Genomic DNA, 19669 nt, shown 5'->3' on the forward strand with positions numbered 1-19669 from the left:
TCGAAACGATGCTTATCAGCTTGGGACTTCATGTCTTGTTGCGCTTGAAGATGTTGCCTAACAGAAGCAGATACAACCTGACGCTGGTCCAACCACAACTGTAAATCTCCAGGCTGAACAGTATCAGAAGCAGATAACCCAAAATACCTGGGACTGTGGCCATATAACACTTCAAATGGTGATTTATTCAGAGCAGAATGACAATTTGTGTTATACCAGAATTCACAAAGAGAAAGCCAGCGAGCCCAACGATGAGGATGAGCACTAATGAAACAACACAAATACCATTCAATCTGTTGATTCACACGCTCAGTTTGACCATCAGTTTCAGGGTGATATGCTGAACTGATCTTTAGTTCAGAACCAGTGAGTTTGACCAAGGCCTGCTAGAACTGACTAGTAAAAACCGGATCTCTGTCAGAAATGATGTATTCGGGCATACCATGTAAGTTGTAAACAAGATCAACAGATGCTTCAGTAACCTTTTGAGCATTAAAGGGGTGATGGAGAGGAATAAATGACCATACTTAGTGTACTGAGGTGGGAAGGCCATTGATGAAGTCCATGGAAATCATTTCCCAAGCCTGACTAGGAACTGGTAAAGGAGACAATAGCCTAGGATAAGGAACTCTTTCAAGTTTAACCTGTTGACAAATAAGGCATGATTGCACTTGATCCTTGATGAAAGCCTTCATTCCTGTCCAACGAAATAAGGAATGAATTCTCTTATAGGTAACTGGAAATCCAGAATGACCCCTCACAGGGCTGGTATGAAATGCATCAAAGATTCTTCTATGAAATTCCAACAATGTCCAATCCACAAACAAGTGCTGTAAGAGACCATTGACCAACTTGAAGTGCTGATGTGAATCAAGTTCCAAAGTAACTTGTTGCAGTAAAACTTGTGCCTTGGAATCATGGGCATAACTGGCCAAGATATCAACTAACCAAGCTGGTTGAGAACAAGAGGCAGCTAAAATGTGGGCAGGAGAATGGGGTCTACGAGATAGTGAATCACCAGCAGTGTTGGTAGTACCATTTTTGTACACAATCTTGTAAGTTAAGCCCATCATTTTAGTAAGAGCCTTGTGCTGCCATTCAGTGTGGAGCCGCTGATCATCTAGATGGGACAAGCTTTTTTGATCTGTCTGAATGATAGATTCCTTCACTTGTAAATAAGATCTCCACTGTTCAATGGCTAAGAGAATTGCCAAGTATTCCTTTTCATAAACAGAGAGAGATTGATTCCTTGGACCCAAGGCCTTGCTAACATAAGCCAATGGGTGGCCATCTTGCATAAGAGCTGCACCTATGCCCACATCACAAGCATCTGTCTCAATAATGAAGGTTTTGGTAAAATCTGGAAGGGCCAAGATAGGGGCTGACACACGGGCTTGTTTCAGAACATGAAAAGCTTCATCAGTGACTTGAGTCCAGTGGAATGGTGTTCCCTTTTTGAGCAATTGTGTCAATGGTTTACTAATGATGCCATAATGTTGTATGAACTTCCTATAGTAAACAGTAATGCCAAGGAATCCTCTGACCTGTTTGACATTAGTTGGTGTAGGCCATTTTTGAATGGTAATGATTTTACTGCTGTCAGTAGCCACTCCTTCTCCACTAATGACATGTCCCAAGTAAGCTATCTGATGTTGTGCAAAAGCACATTTGGACAACTTCACCTCCTACTGGTGCTCATTGAGGATCTGCAAAACTTAAGAAATGTGTTGTAGATGATCTTCATATGTTTTGCTGTAATAAGAATGTCATCGAAGAACACAAGTGCAAACTTGCGCAACACTGGTGCTAGAGAACTATTCATAGCACCTTGGAATGTGCCTGACGCTCCAGTAAGGCCAAATGCCATGACCTTAAATTCAAAATGCCCATTGTGAGTCTGAAAAGTAGTTTTGTATTTTTCTCCAGGAGCTAGTCTAATCTGATGGTACCCAGCCTTCAGATCCAACTTAGAGAACCAAGCTGCACCAGCTAACTCATCAAGCAACTCATCTATGACTGGCAATGGATACTTTCCTTCCACTGTCAGGGCATTAAGATGCCTGTAATCAACCACCATTCTCCATGTTTTGTCTTTCTTGTTGACCAACAAGACAAGGGAAGAGAAAGCACTATTGCTGTGTTGTATCATACCGCTTTGCAGAAGTTCAGTAATTTGATTGTCAAGTTCGTCCTTCAAATGTTGTGCTATGCGATATGGACGAATGGAAACATGCCTAGCTCTAGGAATGAGTGGAATGGTATGGTCATAGCAGCGTCTAGGAGGCAACCCTTCCGGGGATTTAAAGACGTCGGCAAATTGATCCAATAAAAGCTGAATTTCTGCTGGTATGGGTTGAAAGATCGAGTACGTCACAGAGGGGGGGGGTGAATGTGACCAATTTTAAGTTTTCTTCAAAAATGAAGACTGAAGACAGTCAGAGTACTTCGACAACAGAGATTTTACTTAGCAAATTTTATAGTTGCAGCGGAATGAAGAAAGATGAACAAGTTAAGCAGTAGCAGTGAAGACAAGAATAGTAAGAACAGTTTTACTTCAACAGAAAGTATAAGATTGAGGAACGATATCATCAGAACACGAAGACACAGGGATTTGTTTTCCGAAGTTCAGATTGTTGCCACAATCCTACGTCTCCGTTGAGGGGGCTGAGTCACACAAGACTTGCGGACACACAAGTCCACCCAATCCTCCTGAACTAAGACCAAAGTCTCGCCCAGTTACTCGTGGTAGATCTTGAGGTGATCTCCGGACCTTCCCAGACCGGTTGATGGTGAATCACAAACTTCGATTGCTCTTCAACACTGACTCCTAGCCGTCTAGATGATGCCAATCACCAAGAGTAACAAGCTTTAAGTCTTCGGCTAGAGAGGGGATGCCATTCTTCACGCTCAGTTCAGCTCTAAGGGTTTTCTCAGGTGTACTTTGGAACATCTCCTTGGGGATCACCACCGAAACCGTTCGGGGTGGGTCGTCTTATATAGCCTTGGCCACCGCCGATCTAGCCGTTGTGACCCGTTGGATAAAGTGATCCCTGAGACTCCAGTTCACACTTTATCTCTCTGTCTCACAATGGTTAAATTATGTGGTCAAAACATAAAGCAACAAAAATTTTCAAACACATTAGAAATCAGAGTGAAGACTTCACGCAGAAGTTTCTGTGAAGCCTGAAATGCTTCATTCTTCACTCCGACGAAAAACACTCACACAGAAAATGGTTTTTGCCTAAGCTGAACATAAAGAATAGGTTTCAACTAAACCAGCTCCACACTTCAAAGCCCCCTTAATAGTATGGCGTTCCTATACTCAAGTGAAGAAAAAGCTACGGAAAGACCTATGAGGAAAGCTATGCTTCACATTCTTCTCCGTTCTTCACTGAAGATATGCACTATTTAAGATTGCTTTTTGAATGCAAGTGCACTTTAGGAGTGTGAGGAAATCTTCATATTCTTCAGAAGCAAGGGTGTGCATCGTGTACAAGGTTAGAGCAGCAATAAATAAAAATTCATACATGCTCATAAATTGAAGTAAACAGATGCAGCACCAATAGGTATTGAAGTAAACATGCATGCATGAGGAACAAAAATGCATGAAGATTAAATTTATTACAGGCACTGCAGAATCCTCATGCAAGAGGCAATATTAAGTGTACTTCAACACAACCAAGAGTTTTAAACCACGACGGACGGATAGGACTTAAAGTTTTCAAACGACGAAGGACGAAGAACCAGATAAAAAGCAAACGTCCCCAGAGTCAAATAAACGCGAACCCCCCCCCCCGCCCCCGACTCCTTCTCCCCCTTTGGCAACAAGATGCCAAAAATGTTGAAGACTCTACTGGCTTGGAGTGGTTTCGATATCTTCAGGCTTTAGGACGTCTGGGAAGTGCTTGGCGAGGAAATCTTGAAGCATGCCACTAGTCTTCTCTTCACGGGAAATCAGCTTCTTGATTAGCACCTCTTGATTCTTCAAAAGAGCTGCCTGCTTCTCGAGCATGTCTTGTTGATCGTCGATCTTCCAGGAGAGCTTCACTACCAGGTTCTTCAAGGAACCATCCGTGCCTGAGCTGGTCTCATACTGTGAGTCAGATGGACGAAGTGGTTTCTTCAGCTGCGGTTGCGACGGAACTGGCTGTGAGGACACCTTGGACGGGCGATCAGACACTAAAGTAGGAGGAAGCAGAGACGGCTCTGGATCTTGAGGCTTCAGCGAGAAGTATTTGTGTTGATGTTCCAACTCTTTCAATGGTTGAAATCTTTTGCCTTGTCTTGATGATTTTCAGCGATGACTCTTGCAACATTGTACTCACACTGAGTGGCAGAGAGAAGATGCTGCATCTGGGCCATGGTGACCGTGGTGGCGTCAGGTCAGGGCCAGTGGGTAGGGTCTGAACTTCTCCATGTCGATCCAACCTTGCAAAATAGTAGTACTCCGTTCCCCTCAACTGAGCATAAACTCCACACAACCGAGCCAATGCCTCCTGCATTGCTCTTGAGATGGCCGTCTCCCATGAGTTGGCAGAAACTTCAAAGACAATGTCCCTGCCGTAGAGGTTAGCAGGGTTGCTCCTGATGCGGGCTCTCATGGTCCAATTGTCAAGGCGGTGACGGTTCACTCCAACTTCCTGTCCTTCGAACTCCAGGGCTGGTAAACTCAGGATCCTAGCAACATCACAAAGCTGTTTCTCAAAGGCATGGTCTCATTGGCCGGCTTGGTGGAATCGTTTGGGAAAATTCATCTAAAAGATAAAAGAATAGAAGAGATTAGCAACAATTAAATTAATAATTTACTTCATGAGGATAGTAAAGGGTACAAGAAAAATAAGTATATAAATTTTCAGGGTGATAAGATTTTTCCTAAGGTTTTTCAAGTCTAGGGTCTCGAGCTATGGGCAACATGAGCTCTGATACCATCTGTGGTGACCCAGACCATTAAGGACATGGAATCACTGTGTTTATAGTACTAGTCCCTGGATCAATGCTAGTACCCACAGTTCACGATGAAATATCATAATTCATGTCTTTATTACAACGTATAAAAGATATGAGTATTATTACACAACGAAAGTCTAAAAAATATCAAATGAAGATAAATGAGCTTCCATCCACGCCACAGGCAAGTTGAATGTAGACTCGCGACCCTCGTACCTCCTTCCTTTAATTATCGCTCTCTGCACATGATAGGTGCAGATAAGTACATTGAATGTACTCGCAAGTAAATACCTGTGAGGTTAGGAGAAATGCAAGTACATGCTTATTGGATAGTTCCTAAGTGGCTTCTATGGTTCTTTTGCAAAACAGCAAGTTTTATTTTGAAATACTCATAATAGCTGTTCTTTGCAAAACTCTAAATCTAGAATTTCATAGAAAATAGTTTTGAAAAGTAGATATGGTCTTTCTGTGGAATCTCCACGACCTAACTACGCATTCTGGGTCAAACTGACACTCACATAGCAACCCTTGATTTCCCTTGACCCATTCCGTGGGATCCATCAAGTAGATACTCATTCTGTGGATGCTTCCATCGAGTCAAAACAGTTTTTGGTTTTTTGAAAACAAAACTAGAAGATCTCCTCTTAACCAGACTTAGTAGCTCAAAGATCGCCCGTAACCAAGGGCATGGCTAATCGATTAGATTGACACTCTCGAGAGGTTTGTACACTTTACCCACCAGACACAATCATTTCAAAGTGTTTCCTAACGACAAGCGTGCGCAGCAGGTAAAGATTGTGACGAAGTCTTTCACTAGAAGCCCCCTATACTTAATCCTGGCACCGCCCGCCGCATATGAGCACATTGGCCCCTCTCCGGATGACGGTACCCAAGTAAGGGTTTCCCGCTAGTTACTCGACTAAGCCAGAGCCATAATAGAAGGTGGTTGTACAGGTAAGCTTTTGGGTTCCATTGGAAAAGAATTGAACTTTTAGATTCTGGACGGCGGTCCCCACCGAATTCCTGAGCATCTGCAGAGCCGAATAGGATGCTGCCCTTGTCGACAACCAATAATGGTCTCAAACATACCCCTCCGCCCAGTTGAAAACATTTTGAGGTTTTGTTTCGAAAAAAATTCCAAACACATATGACTCAATTCTGAGCACTTAATATTTTGAAAATAGTTTTGGGTCCCTCCCGCAACAATAATGTCGCAAGCACTTTGTAAAATCATAGAAGTAATAACTTAGGGTAATTGGTGGCATGACAATAACCTATAGGCATACTACTTAGGACATAGCTAATAAATTGCAAACGCATTTTATAAATACTTCATAACAATATAAACCTACACATGCATGCCTACAACTTGTAAACAAAGTAGCATATGCAAAAATTATAGGATTCTAGATGATCAAAGGTATCCACTTGCCTGAGCCTGAGTTGCTGTAACGATCATAATTTCCCTGGCACTCTTCGCACTCACACTCGGGATAATCTATCGCGAAGAACGAAAGCAATAATGAATAACTTGTTGAACAACTCCAAATAATAACTCCCATAAGAACCGAATAAGAATTACACAAACTTAAATTTATAACAGAAGCTAACAAGGCACAACTAATACTAATCCAACGGTAAGCACAGATCTAAGGCTACGAACAAGATTTCGAACCAAGTGGAGACAAATGATAACCTGCAGGCTGATAGCAGATAGCGAATCTAACGGGAAGAAGACTGTCGAAACACGTCTGAACTAACAGTACGGAAGGTACTGAAACTAGATCGTAACTTAAGGCTTATAACACAGAAAGTTTCATCTAAGACGGAGCTACGAAACAAAAGATACAAGCCTACGAAAGTAGCTAATCAAAAACAGGGTTCTGTGAATACAGTTTTCAATTATTAATCTAGTAGTGTAATCGAATTACATGTTACGTGAAAAGTGTTCTGAGGCGTAGAGTTTTAACCAATGTTTACATTACAGAAAGAATAATCCAAAAGGGATTTATAGATTTTAAACATTAAGCTCTACAAAGTGTCTAATCAATAACAGTGCTGGTTAGAGTAAACCGGTGTTAAGTTCTTTTTAACAGGTAGCTAGTTTTGACAAACTTTTATCTTTTAATAGGGTGTAACACAAGACCTACTCGTCAAACTACAGAAGCTTACAACCTAAACGGGTCTACAATCTACTCAACAAGAACATCGAAAGATATCTTATCTAAAAATACTACTGGGAATACGATTTGGAATGACGAGCACTGCTGAAGATGATAGATACGGGGCTTCTAAAGAGATCTAACTTATAGAACAAGATGTAAGCTAACAGATGCAAAAAGAATATCCTAGATAGTATCTACGGAACAAAAGATACGGGGTATAGAAGTAGGCTAATCAAAACAGACTGCAGCTTGAAAATAGAGCAAGAAAGCTCACCGGAGAAGATGGAGTTCGCCGGAATTGATGGGAGTCGGCGAAAAAGAGGTTTCCGAAGGTAAGGCTGTGGTGTATGGTGTTCTAGGCGTTGATAGGGATCTAAAGGTGGTGGTGGCTCGGACTAATTTGGGGCGAGGCGGTAGGAATTGCTCGCTGGAGTTTGCGTGGAAACGGCGACGAAACTTGAAATTGGTGGCAAGATTGACTGCGGCTTCGAGCTAGGTTTCGAGGGATTGATTGGTGCTCTCGAGGGCGTCAGGTTGGGGGTATTTATAGGGTGCGGGGCGCTCGGGATAAGGCCGGTGGTGGGTGAGATTTGAACGGGATTCGGTTTCGCTTAAAATTCGGACGAGATAGAGTCCGGGATGGTTTCAATCTTGTTGGTTAAAATTCGAGCGGCGGAGCTTGGCGGCGGGAGGGGGGGCCGGAAGCTGGGCACGGCCGGAGCTTGGCTTGGCTTGGCCATGGCTGCAGCCAGGAACAGACGTGAGGAAGAAGAAGGAAGAAAGGAGAAAAAGAGAAAAAAAAAGAAAAGGAAAAAGGAAGGATGGCCGTTGGATGGGGAATGGATGGACGAGATTAGAAGATACCCTTTTGGTACATTTAAGTGGAAATGGGTTTCACGGGAATACGGCTCCATGCAGAGAAAACGTACTCCGCGGAAGAAAAATAAAAACAAATACAGAAATAGCTTTTCTGTGTTTCTAAATCGCTAGAAAATCAAATAAGGCAAATAAAATACCAAACGGCATCGGAAAAATTCCAGAAAATTCCTGAAATTCCAAATACCTGTTTGGAAGCTAGGAAAAATAGTTTCCTCATGGAATATAATTTATATAAATATTTTTAATGCATATGCAGCTCAAATAAATTCCAACAAATGCATATAATCACTTTTAAGGTCCAAATAAACTCCTAATTGAATTGTAAGATCATCTCCAAACTCAAATATGGTCAAAATGATATGCATGTGACATGAAAAAGGTAATAACATCCAAATTAGAAAAATTGGGATGTTACAAACTTCTTCCAGTAGGAACTTTGATTCTCAATCCAAATTCCTTGGTAGTCTTCTTCACTTCAGCGATCTCTGACGCCTTGCGAGTCATGGTAACTTTCTCCGGTACGACTGGCGCAGGAATATCCTGACTTTCTTTAGTATCTGAGGGGGCTGCTGGCTCATTTCTGGCCTTGAGACCAATCTCGGGACGGATCTCACGAGCGGCATCCCTCGTTTTCTCATATTCGGTCTTCTCTCGATCAACTTCTTCATTACCACCTTGTTCTTCAGGAGATTTCTTCTTGGCGGCTTTCTTCCTGGCTTCGCTCTTGGCTTTGTCAGCCTTCATGCTTTCGGCTGCCTGCTTCATTTGTTCAGCAAGCAGAGCCTTCTTTTTCTTCTTCTCAAGCTCAGCCTGGGTCTTCAATGCAATTTCTTTTTCTTTCTTCAGGGTGATGAGGTCAGCCCTTTTCTTTTCTTCAGCTTCCTTCTGAGCTTTCTTCTTCTGCAATTCAACATTTTTCTTTTCTTCTTTCCTCTTTAGGGCAGCTTCTATCTTCTCTTTCTCAACACGTTCTTTCTCAGCTTTTTCCTTCTCAGCACGTTCTTCTTCTTCTATTCTTCGAGCAACACGAATACTTCTGTTGAGCTCCCATTCTTCAGCCTGAGCCTTGGCAACAATAAGACCTACAACATGACTCATGAGGTGATCTGGGAGCGATCCTTCCTCAAATGCAGCAAGAGGAACGGGGTCGATTTGTACGACTTGAGGACGATAGGGAATTTCTCCAGAAGCCATAGCGGTAGCATCCGCAGCATCTTTTGATGAAGAACCGGGTCCAACAGCAGAGGCTTTTCTGGCTTTATTCAGGTCCTTTTTAAACTGCTTCTCTGAGTCTTCAGAGCCCTTCCTCTTCTCTGGCATCTTAGCGTTGCACTTGGATTCTTCACTAGGCTTCTTGCGGAACTTGAGGAGACAATGAGGAACCTCTGAGCCTACAAGCTCTGGCAAGACCATGCAGCTCGACTGCAGGTTCAGACATGAAAACATCACTGTCTTCAGCATCTGAAGCCTTTTTGGACTTGGGCTTCTTGGAGATGTCAACATAATTGATGTCTTTGATGATCTTCAGAGCCTTCTTGTTGAATTCCTCACGGTGAGGCCCTCCATCTTTGTGGACAATCTTGAAGTGCCCCAGCTTAGGAGCAGGAAAGTACATGTTGGCATTCTCAGCCTCTTTGGTTCTTCTTCTGATCTCAGCTGCGAGCACATGGGAGTGCTTACGAATGATCTGCTAGAGACGATGTTTTCTCTTCATCCTGGTCTCCCCTTCAACGTCGTCTTCTGAGGAATAGAAAAATAAAGATTTCTTCAGCTGTGGGAGGAGGCACATCCTTATATCTCTTGGCCTTTTCTTTCTTCTCAGCCTTGGGCTTCATCACCACTTTCTTTCCACGATTGGAAGAACTTCACCAGGACGTGGGGAATTGATAGCATACTTCAGTCTGACTCTTGGTGAGAGTGTCACTCTCAGAGGAACTAGTTCCTCAATTTCCTCATCTGAGTCTTCGATGTTCACATGCGGAGACGCAGGAGGTGAGGGTTCAGGAGTTGAATCAAACATATACCGAGTCTCTTTCAATGAGTCATTGCTAGACATGGTCGAATCTGACATGGTGACACCTGTGAAATAGAGGGTACGAAGAACAGGTGAGAAGTACACAAATTCTAAGAAACAAATATTTTGGCAAGAGTTTTTAGCTGAAGCAAATTGACCATGTTTATGAAGAATGACTGCTCAGTTCTTCAAAGAAGACAGCTACACAGATTTAAACTAAAATTCTACTAGAGAGCTTCAACCTAGATCTGATTTAGCTGGAGCTTCGAAATCTTAGAGTAAATCATTCTAAGCAAACACAGCAATGTACAGAACAGTTGAGGATTCATCTAATTTTAGGAATTAAATGAAGACTTGAAGTGTACCTAAGATGAGCTCGGTGAAGAACAGAGGAATCACCAAAACCCTAATCGCAAAGCCCTAACTCGGCGAGAGCAGTCAATCTACTGCAGCAAACGGAGGATATCAAGATACGTTTGCTACTTGGAATCGATCTACGAAGGGAAAAACGATGCTTGCCTGCAGTTCCCGACTTGAATCGATGCATATTGGCGATGAGACTGATGAAGATTGGAGCTTGAAGAACTCATCCGGGCTGGAGCAGAGTCGCAGCGAGAAGGAGTCGCGAGAGCTTCCGGGCGAGAGAGAGATGGGAATTTGCGGTGTAGGGTGATTTTCCGGAGGAGGGGTATGGTGGCCTTTTATAGGGAGGTGAAAAAGAGAGGATCTTATAGGTATCTTTTATCCCAAAAATTTCGGTAGGGTTTCCCCGTACAGTTAATTTTCCATTGGGATAAGATTTTACTGTTTGGAAAGATTCGTGAAGACTATGGCTAAAACGGAGATTCCGTTGAAGTGGTATTCTTCAGAACTTTGAAGACTTGCGGTTTTACCAAAAACAAAACTCATTTTTGAAGAATGAAAATTCTTGCATTATCGACAAGGATTACGATGATACATGAATTACGATGAACAGTCTTTGTGTACAGACAAGAAATAGATAAGATAGATGGGTTCTATCGTGTCCTTAGTTTCATTTTCATCTGACAGTAAGAGGCAAATGCAGTGAAGAACAACGCCGCAGATGAATTTGAAGAAAGAAACAAACAACAGGCTTCTAAACCTACTGAAGACAAACGAAAAGAAGAACAAACGACACTAAAACTGAGGAACAGAAATACTGAAGACAATGCATCTGAAGTAAACATGAATGCAAGAGTATTCACAAGTATGCAAGTTTTCAAGAGATATTCTGGTAATCCAAGATGTTTAATTCACTCCTCAGCTCACAGAATCTGATTTTATCAAGAGGTTTGGTGAAGATATCTGCGAGTTGTTTGTCTATCCTTACATGGTTTAGGCAAATTTCTCCTTTGGACACATGATCTCTGAGGAAATGGTGTCGAATATCAATGTGCTTCGTGCGAGAGTGTTGGACGGGATTATTGGCAATCTTTATGGCACTCTCATTGTCACACAGGAGAGGAACGGCATCCACTGAGATACCGAAATCTTTGAGGGTTTGCCTCATCCAAACAAGTTGGGCACAACAGCTGTCTGCCGAAACATATTCTGCTTCAACCGTCGACAAAGCAATAGAGTTCTGCTTCTTTGAAGACCAACTCACTAAGGATCTTCTGAGAAATTGGCAGGTGCCGGAAGTGGATTTTCTATCAACCTTGCAACCAGCATAATCTAAGTCAGAATAGCCAACAAGATCGAAAGAAGCACCTTTGGGATACCAGAGACCGAAGCATGGGGTGTGAATTAAATATCTGATGATTCTTTTTACTGCCATGAGGTGACAGTCTCGAGGATCTGTTTGAAACCTTGCACACATGCAAACACTCAACATGATATCTGGCCTAGATGCACAAAGATAAAGTAAGGAACCAATCATGGAACGAAAAACCTTTTGATCCACCGGTTTACCAGTAGTGTTGAGGTCAAGATGACCATTAGTTGGCATTAGAGTTTCAATTTTCTTGGCAGATTCCATCCCAAAAAATTTCAACATATCACTGATGTACTTCGTTTGAGAGATGAAGATTCCATTCTTCATTTGCTTGATTTGAAGACCGAGGAAAAACTTCAATTCTCCCATCATGGACATCTCAAATTTCTCAATCATCATCTTTCTAAATTCTTCGCTGAAACTAGGATTAGTGGAACCAAACACAATATCGTCCACATAGATTTGACACACAAATAGATCATCATTCATTTTCTTTGTAAAAAGTGTTGGATCAACTTTACCAATTTTGAAACCCTTTTTGACTAGAAACTTTCTGAGGCATTCATACCAGGCTCGAGGTGCTTGCTTCAAGCCATAGAGTGCCTTATCAAGTTTATAAACATGATTAGGATGTTCTGGATCTTCAAAACCAGGAGGTTGTTCAACATAAACAAGTTCTTCAATTGTTCCATTTAAAAATGCATTTTTCACATCCATTTGATATAAAGTTATGTCATGATGATTAGCATATGCAAGAAGAATTCTAATAGATTCAAGACGTGCAACAGAGGCATAGATTTCACCAAAATCCAAACCTTCAACCTGAGTGAAGCCCTGTGCAACAAGACATGCTTTGTTCCTGATGACGATTCTGTCTTCCTCTTGCTTATTTCTGAAGACCCATTTAGTGCCGATGACATTTTGCCTTGGGCTTTCAACGAGGGTCCAGACTTGATTTCTCTTGAAGTTATTCAGTTCTTCATGCATAGCCATCACCCAATCCGGATCCGATAATGCTTCATCCGCTGTCTTTGGCTCAACTGAAGACACAAAAGAGAAGTGCTCACAAAAATTTGAAACACGTGAGCGAGTTTGAGTACCTCTTCTGATATCTCCAAGGATTTGATCGACAGGATGATCCTTCTGGATTATTTTGCAGATCTTCGGATGATGTACTTCACCACCAGTAGTGCTACGTTGTGCTTCATTTGAAGCAACAGTTTGTTCTTCAACCGGGGTAAAAGCTCCTGTTTGGTTAGGTTCTTCAGCTTGTGAAACACCTTCTGCATTATTGATTCTGGATTCACTTTGCTTGACTTCTTTTGGACGAATATCACCAATGGCCATCTTTTGAATATTCCCTGAAATTTTTTCAATATCTACAGACATTGGCAATTGCTCTTCCTGGTAGCCGTTAGCTTCATCGAACTGCACATCCTTAGCAATTTCAACAACTTTTATGGTGTTGTTGAAGACTCGATAAGCATGTGCATTCGAGGGATAACCCAAGAAGAAACCTTCGTCACATTTAGAATCAAACTTAGCTCATCTATTCTTCTTGTTGAGGATGTAGCATTTGCTTCCGAAGACTCTGAAGTATGACACATCAGGCTTGCGGTTGGAGATGAGCTCATATGGAGTTTTCTTCAGGAGTCGATGAAGATACAAGCGATTTGAAGCATGGCATGTGGTGTTGATGGCTTCAGCCCAGAAATGGTCAGGAGTCTTGTACTCATTTAGCATAGTCCGAGCCATTTCAATCAACATGCGGTTCTTCCTCTCCACAACCCCATTTTGTTGAGAAACATGAGGTGCAGAGAACTCATGATTCACGCCAAACTCATCAAGAAATTCTTCCATCATCAGGTTCTTGAATTATGTTCCATTGTCACTTCGCATGCCCTTGATGGTTACTTCAAATTCATTTTGGGCTCTTCGTGCAAACTTCTTGAAGATCTCAACTACCGTGCTCTTATCATCCAAAAAAGAAAACCCAAGTGAAACGTGAATAATCATCAACAATCACAAATCCATATGAGTTACCTCCTATACTCATGTATGTAGTAGGACCAAACAGATCCATGTGAAGCAACTCGAGAGGTCTTGAAGTAGACATGGCATTCTTCGCGGGATGAGATGCTCTGATTTGCTTCCCAGCTTGGCATGCACTGCATAAATGATCTTTCTCAAAGAAGACGTTCTTCAGACCTCGGATGTGGTCGCCTTTGACTAGTTTGTTTAGATTCTTCATGCCCACATGACCGAGTCTTCTATGCAAGAGCCACCCTAATGAAGATTTTGCAACTAGACACGTAGGGGGTGAGTATGAGGAGTCTTCAAAATTTACAAGATAGAAATTACCCTTTCTTCGCCCTCTTAAGACAAAAGAGTTATCCTTTTCTAAGTAACATACACATATAGTCTTTCCCTTACCATTGTCACCAAAACTGATGTTCTCATGATGTTGAGGACCAAGTTCTAAAGAGCTAAACATTTTCTTCTCACCGGTCATGTGATTCGTACATCCGGAGTCCATGACCCACTCTTTTTCTCCGGATGCATATGCCTACGAACAAAGTTAGACTCGTTTAGGCACCCATGTTTTAATGGGTTCCTGCATATTAGTAGAACTTGAAGAACACAAGGCATCACGGAAAAATGCATTGGCAGATTTTGGCACCCAAATTTGAGGTTCTGCATGTTCTCCACGCATTATGGTTCTAGTGAAATTAGCTCTCACTTTGTTATCCTTACCCATCCTCAGAATGTAAGATTCATTAACATGGAATATCAGGTAAGCACGTGAAGTATTGGGACGCTTTGAAGCATCCTTGCGAGGATTTAAGTTCCCCAGAAATTGAGGAACCTCAGCATACTTCCCTCTTCCTTGGACAAATGTTGTAGGGGGATATTGCTCAGGGAACCAAGCATCACCGTTGACATTGTATTTTCTCTCAAAACCGATACCTTCCTTGCGACGGCGAGGAATTTGAAGATCAAGAATCTGGTTCAAGGTTTCAGTCCCCATGGTGACACTTGAGGATACCAGCCTTAATCTGCTTCTTCAACTTAGCATTTTCTTCAACCAGTGAGAGATCACTAGATGAAGAGTTAGTGACAGCAGTGCAAGATTCACCAATAGAAGTAGTAATGCTAGAAGCAACATCAGGTGGATCAATTGAAGCAGTGAAATCAGTTTGAGTCACAGCATTTGAAGTAGTGATTTGAGGAATATTGTTTAATGAAGAATTGCATTTAAAACATACTTAAGGGGAATCATCGTTTTGAGGTAAGTTGACTAACTTAGCATTGAGATCAAGATTCACGGATTTGAGATCCTCATAAGAGTTCTTCACATTATCATGCTTGAATTATCGAAACATAGTTAAGACTAGTCTCGGCATGAACTTTCTTCAGATCCTTATGAGACTCTTCCATGGCCCGAAACTTAGACTTGAGTCTTTTGAGTTCATTAGCCATGTTAGTGTTCTTCTTAACCTCAGTGATAAACAAATCTTCTTGCTTCTCAACAATGAACTGAAGTCTTTCATATGTCATGGGTTCAGATTCTTCATTATCAGTTTCATCATTATCACTAGAATTTACTTCATCTTCACTATGAGATGACACCTTAGAGGATTTTGCCATGAAGCATGATGGTGAGTTGCGACCGTCTCCGGAGGCATCTTCAGATGATGAATCTGCAGAGTCGAACAGTGAAGTCTTCTCTTAGGCAGATGAAATAGCTATGACCAATCCGGTGACACCGTCTTCAGACTTAGAATCAGATGATTCTTCAAACGATGAAGAGTCTGAGTTCCATTCACCAACATGTGCTCTAGAGTAATACTTCCCCTTCTTCTTGTGAGCAGAGTTCTTATTCCAATCCTTCTTGTTGTGACGATCATGGCTCTTTTTGTGAGGATATTTCTTGAATCCCTTCTTCTCCTTGTCTTCATCAACTTTCTCAAGACATTCAGCGATGAAGTGCCCTTTCTTGCCACAGTTGAAGCAAGCTCTTTTGGCCATATCAGATTTCTTTCGATGAGCAGATTTCCGATACTTGGAGGAGCTAGATTCACCTTGATGCTTCAGTTTGTTTCCAAACTTTCTTCCAAACTTCTTATTGAACCTCATCACAAACAGAGCAAGCTCATCACTGGAGTTGGATTCTTCATTAGACGAAGATGAGTCTTTAGATTCTTCACTGGAGCTAACGATTTTCTTGGATGATTTCTTGTCCTTGAGTGCAATGTTCTTCTTTGAACTAGATCCAGGACCATGGATCATCTTCTTTTCTTCCTGATCAAGCTCATAGGACACAATTCTTCCAAGCACCCAGGTAGGGGTTAACTCCTTGAAGTCTGCCGATGCTTGATCAATTCACAGACAGTGGTGTACTCCATGGGAAGAGCTCGAAGGAACCTTCTGTTTTGCATCAAATCAGTGATATTGTGATCATCAAGAGCATTCAACTCATTCACAATGGTGCTCATACGATCATAGAGTGAAGAAACAGTCTCGTTGGGCTCAAGCACAAGTCTGTCAAACTGACTGATGAGGCGAGTAACTGTAGAATCTTTAACAGTGGTTGTCCCTTTATGGACTTCAGCGAGAAGATCCCAAATCTTCTTGGCATCAACAAGGTTACTGATCTTGTTAAACTCGGCATCACTGACAGTTGAGAAGATGATATCACAGGCTTTGGCGTTCGCTTGATACTTCTTCAGAGATATAGCATCGTATCCAGAGATGGGGCCCTGAGTAACAACAAAACCGTTTGTGACTGCTTCCCAAGCACAAGGGTCAGTAGATATGATGTGAGTCTTAATTCGATTTTTCCAAAAAACATATTGGTACTGCTAAGAACAGGTAACTTCCCTTCATTAGACATACTTCTTCCTCAGGTGGTTAAACCAAAACAAGGAAACCTTGCTCTGATACCAAGTGAAAGATCGAGTACGTCACAGAGGGGGTGAATGTGACTAATTTTAAGTTTTCTTCAAAAATGAAGACCGAAGACAGTCACAGTACTTCGACAACAAAGATTTTACTTAGCAAATTTTAGAGTTGCAGTGGAATGAAGAAAGATTAACAAGTTAAGCAGTAGCAATGAAGACAAGAACAGTAAGAACAGTTGTACTTCAACAGAAAGTATAAAATTGAGAAACGATATCACCAGAACACGAAGACACAGGGATTTGTTTTACGAAGTTCAGATTGTTGCCACAATCCTATGTCTCTGTTGAGGGGGCTGAGTCACACAAGACTTGCGGACACACAAGTCCACCCAATACTCCTGAGCTAAGACCAACGTCTCGCCCAATTACTCGTGGTAGATTTTGAGGTGATCTCCGGACCTTCACAGACTGGTTGATGGCAAATCACAAACTTCGATTGCTCTTCAACACTGACTCCTAGTCGTCTAGGTGATGCCAATCACCAAGAGTAACAAGCTTCAAGTGTTCGGCTAGAGAGGGGATCCCATTCTTCACGCTCAGTTCAGCTCTAAGGGTTTTCTCAGGTGTACTTTGGAACATCTCCTTGGGGATCACCACCGAAACTGTTCGGGGTGGGTCGTCTTATATAGCCTTGGCCACCGCCAATCTAGCCGTTGTGACCCGTTGGATAAAGTGATCCCTGAGACTTCCGTTTACACTTTATCTCTTTGTCTCACAATGGTTAGATTATGTGGTCAAAACATAAAGCGACAAAGTTTTTCAAACACATTTGAAATCAGAGTGTAGACTTCACGCGGAAGTTTCTGTGAAGCCTGAAATGCTTCATTCTTCACTCCGACAAAAAACACTCACACAGAAAATGGTTTTCGCCTAAGCTGAAAATGAAGTATAGGTTTCACCTAAACCAGCTCCACACTTCAAACCCCCCTAATAGTACGGCGTTCCTATACTTAAGTGAAGAAAAAGCTACGGAAAGACCTATGAGGAACGCTACGCTTCACATTTTTCTCCGTTTTTCACCGAGTTCTTCATACCTCAAGCCAGTACCTGTACTTCAATTTTTAGGGGTCGTCGATGCTGGCTAAACCAACTCTTCTGAGGAACTAAAACCTGAAACACTCCGTGTAACTCATTAGTTCCTCAACCATGTTGTCATCATTCATCAAAACCCATACAGGGGCAAGATTTCCCTTTCATGGGTTGATCTTCTACAGGCACAATAGCAGACAAGGAAACCAAGGTGATAGCACACTCATCAGGATAACTTCATTGCAGAGTAACCAATTCCCCCTTGCGGTTGAAAGATAACCACTTCTAGGCCCAATCAACTTGCATAGGGCTATGGACTGCTAGCCAATCTAAACCCAAAATTCCAGCATAAGTTCCCAAAGGTAGCAAACGAAAATCACTGAAAAATTTATGACCATCACAAGTCCAGAGACATTGCATGAGCTGATGGTGATAATGAATGATAGTACCACCATCTACTTGCACCTTAACTGGAGGAATGGACTGCACCTGCTGTAACTGACTAGCATAAGAACTATCCAGAAAAGTGTGTGTGCTACCAGAGTCCACCAGGAACAGAAAGGTCTTGCCCTGAAGCTCAATTAATAGCTGAAGGGTAATTTCAGAAGTTTCCTTCTCGACAGCTGCAGGCTGCAGCAGACAATTGCATTAACTGACGAGACTGTTCAGGTTCCTCCTCATACGATAGCAAGGACAGATCTGGTTGTAGATGTTCAATAACTCTTGCACAAAATGCAATTGCACAGTCTGTTGACACTGATGATCCTTACTTCACCGTACTCCACATATGAAACATAAGCCCTTGACCTCGCGATAGCTGCGAAGAGCATTCCGTTTGTCCTCCACAGGAACTGCACGTTGGGTCTCAAGAGTTTGCGCTCGTCCATCACACGCTGTTTGGGTGGCGGTGGAAGGAAGTGGGAGGGGTTGTGCTCGGCGAGGCACGACAGGTACCAAGGAAGTATTCCCCTCGCCAACCTCCTCATGCAGAAGAGCCAATTCATACGCATCATCCAAGTCACTCGGTTTATGTAATACCACCATCAACTGAACTGGAGCCTTCAAGCCATCTAAGAATCTGGTGAGATAATGTAAGGGATCTAACACTTCTTCATAAGGTGTCAACTGGTCATACAGATCAGAGAATCTGTCAACATAATCTGCCACAGTGTGAGTTTGCTAGATATGAAATAACTGCCGAATCAATTGCTGATGCTGATTACAATCAAATCGAGCCTGCAAGACATCACATAATTCTTCCAAAGTAGCTTGAGGCATTCGACGCTGCACGGATTCGAGCCAACGAGCCGCAGCCCCTTCAAACTGAGCCGACACATAAGGTATCCAGAGAGCTTGTGATGTACCCCAGAGGCTGAAATAGTCTTCACAGCGAGTTTGCCACAGTCGAGGGTTGGATCCATCGAAACGGGGCAACTCCACACGAGGTCCCGAACCAAAACCATCAGGTGTATCAGAACCCCGGGGATTCCGGTGGAGAAGCAGATTTGGGGGAAGTTTTGGAATCGGACGCACCTCGAAACCGCGGTGGAATGTAGAGACCTTGCAGCTTGGGGCGGGTGCTCGTCATGCCGGAGTTGTCGTCGATGTTCAGTCCGATGGCAGCCTTGGGTAAGGGAGAACTCTGCAGTCTTGAAATTTCGCCTCGTGCCTCGCAGCCCATCTCTAGGCGGATCTGGCCGATGTCGACCCTGAGATCATCGCGAACCCCGTCAATCCTCAGTGTAAGGTCGTCAATTTTCATGGACGCCTGCTCGAACAACTTGCCCACGGTCATGACCAGCGCGTCTTGCTGCTCCTTGAATTCGCCCTTGAGAAGGTCATAGAGTACACGCCCATCCGGCGGTAAACTCTCCATCGCCTCCGCGTGCCACCGTACCTTGAATCGAGTGTGGTGGTGGTGGTGGTCGGGAAGCTCCAG

This window comes from Brachypodium distachyon, chromosome 3 (assembly GCF_000005505.3).
Source record: "Brachypodium distachyon strain Bd21 chromosome 3, Brachypodium_distachyon_v3.0, whole genome shotgun sequence".
In the NCBI taxonomy this organism is placed as follows: Eukaryota; Viridiplantae; Streptophyta; class Magnoliopsida; order Poales; family Poaceae; genus Brachypodium; species Brachypodium distachyon.